The 9,541-nt window shown below is 43.2% G+C and overlaps 1 long non-coding RNA gene across 1 annotated transcript; it reads left to right on the top strand.

The window, feature by feature from the left end:
• Positions 1-484: 484 nt before the first annotated feature.
• LOC115539284 (uncharacterized) lies at positions 485-1,323 on the top strand. The gene is made up of 2 exons (XR_003975805.1): positions 485-546; positions 1,042-1,323. It is a non-coding gene; the product is annotated as an uncharacterized LOC115539284 (long non-coding RNA).
• The last annotated feature ends 8,218 nt before the right edge of the window (positions 1,324-9,541 follow it).

The following is a 9,541-nucleotide window of genomic DNA, read 5'->3' as shown; positions in this document are numbered from 1 at the left end:
ACTAATACTCCCCCCCCCCCCCCCCCCCCCCCCGAAAAAAAGAATTGGTTTCTGCCAGTTTAACATTTTATTAAAACGCAAAAGTTAAATCTACTTTGTAAACACAGTTCACAGAACAGCCAAAACATACATACAGTACACACAAGTATTGGAATGTCCAAAATCTTTTAAATTAAATAGATATCCATAAATACAAACCTAAGACCAGAAGTATACAAGAATTTCTTTTTTTTTTTTTTTTTTTTTTTGCGGGGGGACGCGCAGCGTGTAGTGCGCGTTATGGGAGCGGCGGCACTGCATCCATCCCTCCAGCTCCCTCCAGTGAAACACAGCCTGCAGGTCTAGAGACATCCATCCCTCCAGCTCCCTCCAGTGAAACACAGCCTGCAGGTCTAGAGACATCCATCCCTCCAGCTCCCTCCAGTGAAACACAGCCTGCAGGTCTAGAGACATCCATCCCTCCAGCTCCCTCCAGTGAAACACAGCCTGCAGGTCTAGAGACATCCATCCCTCCAGCTCCCTCCAGTGAAACACAGCCTGCTGAAGGTGAGTTGTGTTAATTATGTTAAAGCTTCAGTTATATAAATAATGACAATATTAACTAATCAGTTCACCCTGTACCTCTGAAATGTTTTATCGACCAATAGATACGAGGGAATATATAAGACTATATTAGAGTGCAACTTAATCCCATCAACACGGACCTTTTTTCACTTGTCTAATTGAACACTACTGGTCAACCTTTATCTATAAACATGCTCATTGTGTGTGTCTTGTTTTTTGTGTGTGGTTGTGTGGGTTGGTTGTGTTACTGGTTTTGGGGGGTGGTTGTGTATCTGGTTGAGTCTCTAGTTGTGTTGGGTGTTTGTGTTTGAGTCCCTGGTTGTGTGGGGTGGTGGTACTGTGTCTGGTTGTGTCCTCATCTCCACCTGAGAGTACCCAGCTGCAGAGCTGCTCCACTGGGCTTCAGTCTTCAGTGAGTGTTGCTGCATGTGGAGGCTGGCTGTATGTCCTGACTCTCTCTGCTGCCTTCTCTTCCAGAAACTACACCACTAATGTCCAGTGAATCTCCTGCACCAACCGGGGACCAACAAGAACACACTTCAAGAACAACTACCCCTGATGTAACTATGGATGGTCTTGATGATGACCAGAGTCTGGATGCCCGCGCCTACCGGTCTGGTTCTGGACAGCTAGACATTGAGATGGGTCCAGTCCAAACACTGCCCAAAGATCGTAGCAGGATTCTTTAATATCGCTGTTAGACCCAAGTTTCCCATCGACCGTGATTCACTATTGAAGGGGAATGACATTACAGGAGACCGCAATGCAGTTCGAGAAATTCGGGATCAACATGAAAGTGAATCTGATGATTCAAACTCAGAAACTAGAGGAGGAAATACACCAGTCTGATTCCTTCCTGATGCCAGCTTTGACTGGAGAAGAGGAGTGATGCGTTTAACATCATTTTTTGATCAATCCTCACATTATTCTTCTATATGTGGCTCACGGAGCAAAGACAAGCGAGGGGTTAATAAATAGTGTGAGGTGTGCTCTGTGAGGCGTCCTGGGATATGATAGGTAACGTTGGCTTGGGTCCAAGCTCCACCTCTCTTGGGCGACCGCCAAGGAAGATGATATTTTCTTTATGATATTTTTTTACAACGTTACGAACTATTTTGTAAACGATGACAGGTACATATTTCACCCATGCAAGTATCTTTTCTTGTTGTTTTTCTGCTAAACTTTTAGTAACATCACTTTTTTGAAGGCTTTTGACCGTAATCATTTAGGGAATAAAATGTAAAATAACAGATGCAAAACCTTTAATGATAATATCTGCCAATTTACTGCACTGTATTTCAATGATGATTTCTTATTTACATTTAATGGATATTATTTTAGCTTGAGCTGCTCCCCCCGCGACCCGACCCCGGATAAGCCGATGACGATGACGATGAGGATATTATTTTTTTTAAGTAATTCCTGTACTTCTTTTTTACTACTTTCCTTGAGTTGTTCAGGAAGCATTTGGGGTGCTGGGATTAGCATTACATGGCCTTCTTTCATGTGACAGTCGACATTGTTAGTTACATACTATTGTTTGTGATGAAGTGGAGTCAGAGAGGGCTGTTTGTTGGGGTATCCTTTGATGAGAGCACACTAATAAAGGGTTGAACATTGCGTCTTAGCTTGTAGTCTGTTTGTGACAAGGGACCTGGAAACTAAAGTCCGGTCTCACGGGAAGATAGCAAAAACACAAAAAGGGCACAAGGACGCTGTAGACTAAGACAAGAAAACAATCCAAACAAAGGAAGAAAAGACATGTCACCTTCTGAAGAGAAGTCAGGGAGCAGGCAGAGGGCAGAACCGCAGGCAAAGTCCAAAAACAGGCAGGATCCAGGCTGGCAGGAGCCAGGCAGGCAGACTACAGGGCCTTTGGAACTGACTAGGTAAGCCAAGACCAAACGTAAGATCAATCTGACAAGATGGCACTGACAGCCCAGGATATATAGGCTGAGTAGTTAACACACAATGAGGAACAGGTGAGCAGGAAAAAGGGTGGGAAACTGACAACGGCAGGATGTAGAGGTGAGAGGCGGAGTCATGAGCACAACAACAATAGACGCATGGTGGACAAAACACAGAATAACCAGCAGGAGGCCACAGAGTCACTAAGCCCAGACAGAGGTGCTGACAATCAAAGGTTTAACATTTATTTTCCATTCCTTCTGTTTATATGTGTGGGTTGTCCATTTAAAAAAATAGTATTGTGTACAGTTTGCACACAATTCCTTGTCTACATATTCCCAATACTAATTTCGAAGCTGAAATTTGTTTAATTCCAACAGGGTTAGTGGGAGCTAGCGTAGCGGTACCAGCCGAGTTTATGCTAACTTTGGCCGAAGCTAACTGTCTTTAGCTCACCACACCACCCCAAACCTCATCTGATGTTGTGGACTCACATTTAATTTCATCACCCAATGAAAATGACCCAAAATACTGTTTAAAGGGGACATATAATGCCACCAGGTGTGAGTGTGATTAGCCGTTGCAAGCCGTTTGAAAATGTGCAGCTTCTGACATCACAGGTGGGCGTGTCCACCTAGATGTGTGCTGGATAGATCAGTCCACCAGCCTACCCAGTGGACTGTAGCAAACGTTGCTCATCAATCTGTCATACATCTAAATTTGTTCAGACGTTCAGACTTTTACCGTTCAAATCTGTACTTGTTTGTACATAAAACTCTTTAAAATATTCATATGCACCACTGGCTTCAGCGGTAGCTCCGTTGTCATTATTGTTTTAAGAGGCCATGCTGGCACCATGCCTATTGCAGTTAATCCACAGGAGCCGGTAAACAGTGCGTGAGCGTCGTTCAACGTTCACAAAATATATGAGGGCGTTCAATGAACGCCGCTCTTATAGCGCGCTCATGCACCCCACTGGCTGGCAACACGAGGTCTCTGGTTCAGGTGGAGCAGTTGGGTTAAAGGATAGACTAGACCAGGTTTTGTTTGTTATGTAAGGCTAACTTTATCTACTCTATAATCGTCCAGGTGGAGCTGCTGGAGAAAGAACACCTGGTCCCTCATCCACACCTCTCCTCTCTACGGAGCTTGTACGTTCAGCCCATTATTTGTGGTCTCTGTGTCATTGATAATAATCTGCTATTTCGTCTTTGTTATTATTATTATTGTTAAATTTTGCAGTTACACTGTGTTACTAATTAATTGCATGTCTTAGTCTAATTATATAAAGTGTATTTGTACAGTGCTACCTTTTATGTAGTAGAATGACAAAGGACTTAATGCAGTGGTGTAACAGTATGGATGAACTGTGTGTTTGAACACAGCCTGCAGGTCTAGAGACATCCATCCCTCCAGCTCCCTCCAGTGAAACACAGCCTGCAGGTCTAGAGACATCCATCCCTCCAGCTCCCTCCAGTGAAACACAGCCTGCAGGTCTAGAGACATCCATCCCTCCAGCTCCCTCCAGTGAAACACAGCCTGCAGGTCTAGAGACATCCATCCCTCCAGCTCCCTCCAGTGAAACACAGCCTGCTGAAGGCGAGTTGTGTTAATTGTGTTACAGCTGCAGTTATGTAACTAATGACAATATGTCATTAGTCCAGATTCTATAAAATATTCATGATCAGTTATAATCATATGGTTCCCTTAAACTCTAACATGTATCTCGGTTATGCTGAATGATAGTGGCTGCTGTCCTGACATGTTGATGTATTGTTTATCTCTTCATAGAATTGGTTAATATATGACGTCTGGCGATAAGTGTTATTGCTGGTTTGAAAACAGAACACAATGATATGTGTGAACCTAGCTGGCTGTGAACCACACAACCTGGCTGTGTGTCTGCTTGTGTGTGTCTGGTTCTGTGTCTGGTTGTGTCCTCATCTCCACCTGAGAGTACCCAGCTGCAGAGCTGCTCCACTGGGCTTCAGTCTTCACTGAGAGTTGCTGCATGTGGAGGCTGGCTGTATGTCCTGACTCTCTTCTGACCGTCCTGCACCAACCAGGGACCAACAAGAACCTGCCATAACTGTCCCTGATACAACTATGGAAGATCATGATGATGATCAGAGTCTGGGTCCAGCCCGACCCTCAAGCCCCAAACATAATAGATCCCCGAACAGGCTAGCTACAACACCATGGAGTTGTGAGTCTAATGCACACTAGGGATGGAGTTGATGCCTTTGATTTTAATTAAGAGGATGAGAATAGTTATCTTATCTTAACCGACATTTATAACCCATACAAATAGGTTAATATTAGATTACATCTATCGAGGGACGCTTGGGTTTGTCTTTTTATTAGTGCTGTCAGTTAAATGCGTTATTCATGGCGTTAACGCAAACCAATTTTAACGGCGTTAATTTTTTTAGCGCGCGATTAAAGCTATACTGTACGATGTGAGAGAGCTAGCATGATTTGAAATTAGCTTCTCTTCGGAGTTCCGTTTAACTCCTCCCCGTTTTTTTTTCGCTTCTTTTTCATTGCCCATAAGTTATTTATTGCCGTCAGGATGTAAAAACCAATTTCAACAACATATTAAAAAGTGCATATTACTGGATCCCGTACAATATGCCTTTAACGCAATTCTTTTATTTACTTTTTTTTTTTTTTTTGGGTTCAAAACAAAGAAGCAGTAGCCTGACTGCTATGTTCAAGGCAGTATGTTTGTATGTTCATCGTTTAATTGCACTATAGGCTTTTTTTTTGTATCGTCCTGTTTTGATCACTATATGCCAATGTTGTTATCAATGAAAAAACATTTGCACAAGGCAAGCCGATGCACTTCTTCATGTTGATAAGAGCATTAAAATGAGAAAAATGAATGGGACAAAGAAATCAAGGGATATTTAGCATAGAAAAAACATGTGAGTTAACTATGGCATTAATGCGATTAATCTTATATAATGTTATGTCTTTGATTTCACCTGTTACTATAGTCTATCTGCAACTGTGTAAATAATGCTCAACCGCAATAAAAAAATAAAATAATAATAATAATTAATCTCTTGGCATTTCATGTTCAACAGGTCATCTAGCCTACATGTTAAAATGTATTTCTCCATCCCATTTCCTTCACAGTCAAGTAAAGATAGTGAAGAAGACTCACTATCTTCTCTTATTATTTAGTTGGACTTGTGCTTATACTCCAAGCAACCTTTAATAGTCAGCCACCAGCTGATACATGAGACTGGGTTGACGTCAGGTTCTGTTCGGGTCACACATCCCCTCAGTGTCACGAAGGCTTCTGCCTGGGCTTTGGGACGCAACCTCGATGAATTAAGACTGAGTCGTGCAGTGACATCTGCTGGCGGCGTCGTTTTTCTTTTTAAAAACAGTTGGAACATACGTGACGCGTTGGCTATTACGTCCATTCTGTTTCAACTCGAAACAGAAACATCTTGTTTGGACTTATCACACTCACCCCTGGTTCTACAATAGATAGATAACAACTTTATTAATCCCCCGGAGGTTAAATTCCTTTGTTACAACCGCCCAGCAGCAGTGGAAAACACAGGTAAGATACAATGCAAACAAAATACAAAGTAGCCTAATGAAAACGAAAATAGACGCTAAAGTAAATGCTGAAGTAAAGACAAACAGAACAAACAGGGCAAACAAAACAAACGGTGTAAATATAAATTATAAAGTGGCACAGTACCAGTAATTTATTATATTAAAGTTTATAAATGCAAATGTTAACCAAGAGAAGTGTCGATGCTGCAAACGCAAAATGTCAAACATGGAGGCCCTTTATGGGTATGAGTTTACAGTGGACAGAGCACACCATACCGTGCCTTCCTGGATTCTCCGACCAATGAGAAAGCGATTAGAAAGTCGAGCATCATGAATAGTTTCCTAGGTATTGTTGCAGTTGAAGGCGGAAGAGTGTGGTTCGACAGATAGGCTAGGCCTACTTGAAGTGTTACGACGGTCTCAATTAAAGTAAGGTAATATAAACGCTGTCTAATCTGATATCGTCATTATATTCAAGTCCGTTTTTTATAAACTTCAGTTGGTTTACTATAACTGTATAAAAAAAGAGTGATTTGTGGTGCCGTTCTTACTTTCGTTTTCGCTCAGGTTTCTCACGGAGAAACAATGTAGACCTTGACACTTGGTTATAACGTGTTTTGAGCAAACATTGTGGCTCCTGGGAACATCATATGGTATTTGAAGAATGATTAGCTTATTTAGTTATATTCAGTAGTGATGTTATGGTTTGGGTCGAGGCATCGGGGCGTGTGTCGAGTAGGCCTACCTCGGCTCCTCCCCCAGCGAAGCTCCGTATCGAGTAGGATTCACATAGGCGAAATGACGTAGCGTGTGACGTTCGAGGCTTCATCTCGGGCTGTTCCGCGATATGGGTTCACAATTGGCACATTTTTACAAAAAGAAGACCCAGTTCCAAGATCACTTGAATGGCTATGCAATTAATCACACTCATTCTCAGTCATCATGCAGTTGTTCTATTATTACAATTATTAGACATTCTATTTTGCCCGGGATGACTTAATATCTTTGTCAAATGTTTTGTTTTTCTACCTTGAGCTCGGGAGATATTTATGAACGGCACACTCACACTTATCACTGAAATTACTTTAATTCTCAAATGTTTTGATGTTGTACGAAGCAAACATCACATCATCACAGGAAACTCTTTCTTTCATCATAATTTCATTCACCACTAGGTGTCCCTAGCGTACTCATTTGAAGCTTCGAGGTCGAACCACTTTGATGGTTCATCTGGCTGCGAGGCTTTGACGTTTCATGAGGCATCATCTCGGCACCACTAATATTCAGGTTTTTTGTTCACGGTGATGAACTCCCCGCTTTGCACCTGGTATTAACATGCGTTTTGGGAGCTCGGATATTAACCCGTAATCGCCACATCGCCAATAAATCATGGTGTAAATGAACCCAAGACAATGGTGGTGTGAGAGAATCGCATAACCAATCAATTTGAACCGTTGCATGTGTGAAAGTGGCTCTAGGGCTCTAGTTAGTGTGTTATGTAGCCTACAGTGAGGCCCTATCCCGTTCCTTTGCTCTTCCAAAATCTCCACTTTAACCCTACCCCTCAACCCTTTGCCTACGAAATGGGTCGACAACTCTTCAAGACCCAGTTACAGTACGTCATTAGTAGTCGTTGACAGGGTTTTGATCTTTATTTATTATTTTTTGTATCGATATTTTGATACAATATCTGTCTCTGGAATGGATTAAGGCCCAATCCCGTTACACCCCTTGGCCCAAACCCTTAACCCTTAACCCTTAACCCTTATCTCCCACCTGGAGTCCCTAGGCCTAGAACATGGAGCATATGGATATCATTGTCCCATTTTGTTGAACCTAATGGGACAGGGGCCCGGCAGATCCCCGGCCCCCGGCTCCCCGGCCCCTGGCTGTGGGGCCCCCACCCCCCCGGCCGTGGGGCCCCCGGCGTGAGTCCGGGGATCCCCTCCGGAGCTTTGGTGGTTGTGTTGTTGTAAAGAAAATGCCTTTACAACATCGAAACGGCATAAGGACAATGCGACGGTCATCATCATTTATTTAATGATTATTAAAATAGAAAACACTTAGCTTTGTGGTTTACGATCCTGTCGCATCTTTTCGCCCGCCATCTTGACTAGGATTTAAAAAAAAAAAAAAGATGGGCGGCGCCGGAGCGTAGTAGCAACGCGAGTGGCTCCTCAGACTTTCATAAGTCTAAGGCGCCACGCACTCGTTCCTCTAAAGTATGGGAATTCTTTAATGTAAAAGGAAACGATTCCGTGATATGTCGTCTTTGCAAAATGGAGATGGCTTTCCATTCTAGCACCACGGCAATTCACCAGCACCTGAAGAGGCGCCACCCGGTAGCAGCTGCAGATGACAGAGCTCCGTAGAATTCTAAGAATGCATTACTTTGCACTTTTATTTTGGAATTTAAAGGCAATAAACATGTATTGAACTGTTAAGGAATTCATATTTTTTCATTCAGATATGTAAATCAACATGTAGAAATTGCTATTAGTCAATTAATGGGGAGATAATCGATAATCGAATCTAATCGAAATCGAATCGGACTGAAAAAATGAATAGTTAGATTAATCGATGCATCGAAAAAATAATCGCTCGATTAATCGTTTAAAAAATAATAGTTTATCCTAGCCCTACAGCTGTTAATTAACCACACAGAGATTACCATGGCAGCCGGTGAAACAACGCGGCGTTCTGCGCGCGCATCCGCCGTGTTGATAAACAAATAACCCCCATATTGAACGAAGTTAAACTAAGCTAGCGTCCCGTTCACAGGCACCAGAATGAACGAGTTCACAGTAACGTTCATCAGGCAGTAATACAGTACGTTCAGTTCACGTTCGCCCAAAATATGAACGAGTTCATGAACTACCGTTCAATGAACGCGTTCGGGCACAACACTGACAACAGGGCTCCCCGCTGTACTGGGATGTGCGTCTCCAGTTCAACAGGGCTCCCCGCTGTACTGGGATGTGCGTCTCCAGTTCAACAGGGCTCCCCGCTGTACTGGGATGTGCGTCTCCAGTTCAACAGGACTCTCCGCTGTACTGGGATGTGCGTCTCCAGTTCAACAGGGCTCCCCGCTGTACTGGGATGTGCGTCTCCAGTACAACAGGGCTCCCTTCTGTACTGGGATGTGCGTCTCCAGTTCAACAGGGCTCCCTTCTGTACTGGGATGTGCGTCTCCAGTTCAACAGGGCTCCCTTCTGTACTGGGATGTGCGTCTCCAGTTCAACAGGGCTCCCAGCTGTACTGGAGATTGTTGTGGAAATAATCGACTAGTTTGCAATGAGGCGAAGACAAAGGAATATTAAGATGAAGAGCTTTTATTCTCATTGCACCGTGAAGACGGAAACATCCATGACATTTACTTCTCTATTTCTGCATTTCATCAGAGCTCACATCCAGCCATAACCCCATGACCACGCTTCCTCATTAGTCTGGGGTTTTGCCCGAAAGATCTCCTAAAATATTGGTTGTTCTAAAC

Source organism: Gadus morhua, unplaced genomic scaffold (genome assembly GCF_902167405.1).
Source record: "Gadus morhua unplaced genomic scaffold, gadMor3.0, whole genome shotgun sequence".
NCBI lineage: Eukaryota > Metazoa > Chordata > Actinopteri > Gadiformes > Gadidae > Gadus > Gadus morhua.
This window is presented reverse-complemented; position numbering and strand designations above follow the sequence as displayed.